The 2500-nt window shown below is 48.8% G+C and overlaps 1 non-coding gene across 1 annotated transcript; it reads right to left on the reverse strand.

Moving 5' to 3' along the window:
* Nucleotides 1-1105: 1105 nt before the first annotated feature.
* Nucleotides 1106-1260, reverse strand: LOC143350477 (5.8S ribosomal RNA). Its single transcript, XR_013081121.1, has one exon. It is a non-coding gene; the product is annotated as a 5.8S ribosomal RNA (ribosomal RNA).
* Between the last annotated feature and the right edge of the window lie 1240 nt (nt 1261-2500).

The following is a 2500-nucleotide window of genomic DNA, read 5'->3' on the forward strand; positions in this document are numbered from 1 at the left end:
TACTTCTCCGCGTCCTCCGATAGCATATAATAGCATTTTGCTTTCTCGGAGAAAAGGATATCAATGATGGGTTTTTAGCGCCTCGCCAAAGTGTCTCCCTTCTGTCTTAGTTTTTCATTCGTTCGATGCGAAACGCTCGCTAGGCGTAACCGGCTGATTACTTTTAACGTCCTTCCGTCGCTTTTCAAATTAAAGAAGAACCACGGTGTGTGTCTATGATAGAACTACCCGATCCGATTTTCGTTGATTCTTTGATAGTCTACCAAAGTCCACCGTAAGTTCGAAAGAAAAGCATTCGTGGACTGGACGACCGGCTAAACGCGCGGTCTCGCAATCGATATACATATTCGTAACAAAGAGAGACATGGGGCGACCAACTTCTCAGAGTATATCCCTTCTTTTGGGTTCCGTTCGTATCGCGCTTCTCGTCGTGTTCGTTCGAGCCTCTCCATAGAGGATGATCGTCCGATTCGTTTGATAAATTATCATTTTTCCCTGGGGCTGTACGAACGAACAGAGAGGAAGACGACGACCGACGGATACCACAAATTTCACGTGGTAGGGCATATATTACATATCATAATTATCAGTGTTTGGTCAAATTTCTTTCCAGTGTCCTTTTTGTTATGCTCCAAAACTAGTATACGCTTTATTTTCTCTTTCCTTTGCATAAATTATTAACTTCGGGCAACGTCGGGAGCGCCGGTAATCATTAGATTTGTACGAAACGCGATTTGCGCCCCACGGTGGTTTTTAGTGCCGTCAAAGTCAGAAATCGTAGGAGCGGTGCTTTAACGGGCGGTCGTGATGATACTCCAGACAACACGACGCACGACGCCGTAAAACACTCGCGCGAGTCCAGACTGATCTCTGCCTCACCACGCAAGGGGTGCGCAAACTTGCCAATAATATATAATATTTATTCTTTTTCGTACGTCCAGCGACAAACGCCAACGAAATACCCAAATTCTCGCTCGTACGTTGATACCTTTCTCTTCATCGACCCGGCTCCGAAACGTTCTTCGCCATCTCCCCGAAAGGAGAGGTAAACGACGGCGGGGTTAGGGAATCTGAGAACAACGCAAGCAGTTTTAGGACAAGTGAACGACCCTCAGCCAGGCGTGGTCCAGGAATTTTATCCGTGGACCGCAATGTGCGTTCGAAATGTCGATGTTCATGTGTCCTGCAGTTCACACGTTGACGCGCAATTAGCTGCGTTCTTCATCGACCCACGAGCCAAGTGATCCACCGTTCAGGGTAATCATATACAATTTACAATTTTTCTCTTTGTATTTAAAAATGCTCCTTGTTCTTTGCTTTAAAAATATTCGATGTTCGCACCTCCGACCAGCGTATCGACGGAGGATTGAACGCGCCATATCGACGACAAAAGTTTCTTTTTGTTTCCTGAATGACGGAAAACCATCGTTCGACGGCCGGGCGTACAGTACATTCAAAAGCCTTTGCGCGTGGCTGCGACCAAACGGGTATAATACACCCGTATATTCTTGGTTCCGAACAGTAACTTCACGCGCAATCGGGCGAACGCACGCGGCAGCGCCCATCGGTTGCTCGATGAAATCGATGCGATAAACTACAGCCTTCTCGGCTGGTCGTCGTTAGTCGCGCGAGCAACGGATGGCCGCACAATCGACGCGTCGTCGTTTGCGATTATTCGCCTCACGTTAGCCATGAGTATGTATATTATTCATTTACGAACGAACGCGGCAGCGTCCATCGGTTGCTCGATGAAATCGATGCGATAAACTACAGCCGTTTCGGCTGGTCGTCGTTAGTCGCGCGAGCAACGATGGCCGCAAAATCGACGCGTCGTCGTTTGCGATTATTCGCCTCAAGTTAGCCATGAGTATGTATATTATTCATTTACGAACGAACGCGGCAGCGTCCATCGGTTGCTCGATGAAATCGATGCGATAAACTACAGCCGTTTCGGCTGGTCGTCGTTAGTCGCGCGAGCAACGATGGCCGCAAAATCGACGCGTCGTCGTTTGCGATTATTCGCCTCAAGTTAGCCATGAGTATGTATATTATTCATTTACGAACGAACGCGGCAGCGTCCACCGGTTGCTCGATGAAATCGATGCGATAAACTACAGCCGTCTCGGCTGGTCGTCGTTAGTCGCGCGAGCAACGATGGCCGCAAAATCGACGCGTCGTCGTTTGCGATTATTCGCCTCTGGCTATCCGTGAGTATGTATAATATTCATATACGAACGAACGCGGCAGCGCCCATCGGTTGCTCGATGAAATCGATGCGATAAACTACAGCCTTCTCGGCTGGTCGTCGTTAGTCGCGCGAGCAACGGATGGCCGCACAATCGACGCGTCGTCGTTTGCGATTATTCGCCTCACGTTAGCCATGAGTATGTATATTATTCATTTACGAACGAACGCGGCAGCGTCCATCGGTTGCTCGATGAAATCGATGCGATAAACTACAGCCGTTTCGGCTGGTCGTCGTTAGTCGCGCGAGCAACGA

Source organism: Colletes latitarsis, chromosome 14, assembly GCF_051014445.1.
Source record: "Colletes latitarsis isolate SP2378_abdomen chromosome 14, iyColLati1, whole genome shotgun sequence".
Taxonomy (NCBI): domain Eukaryota; kingdom Metazoa; phylum Arthropoda; class Insecta; order Hymenoptera; family Colletidae; genus Colletes; species Colletes latitarsis.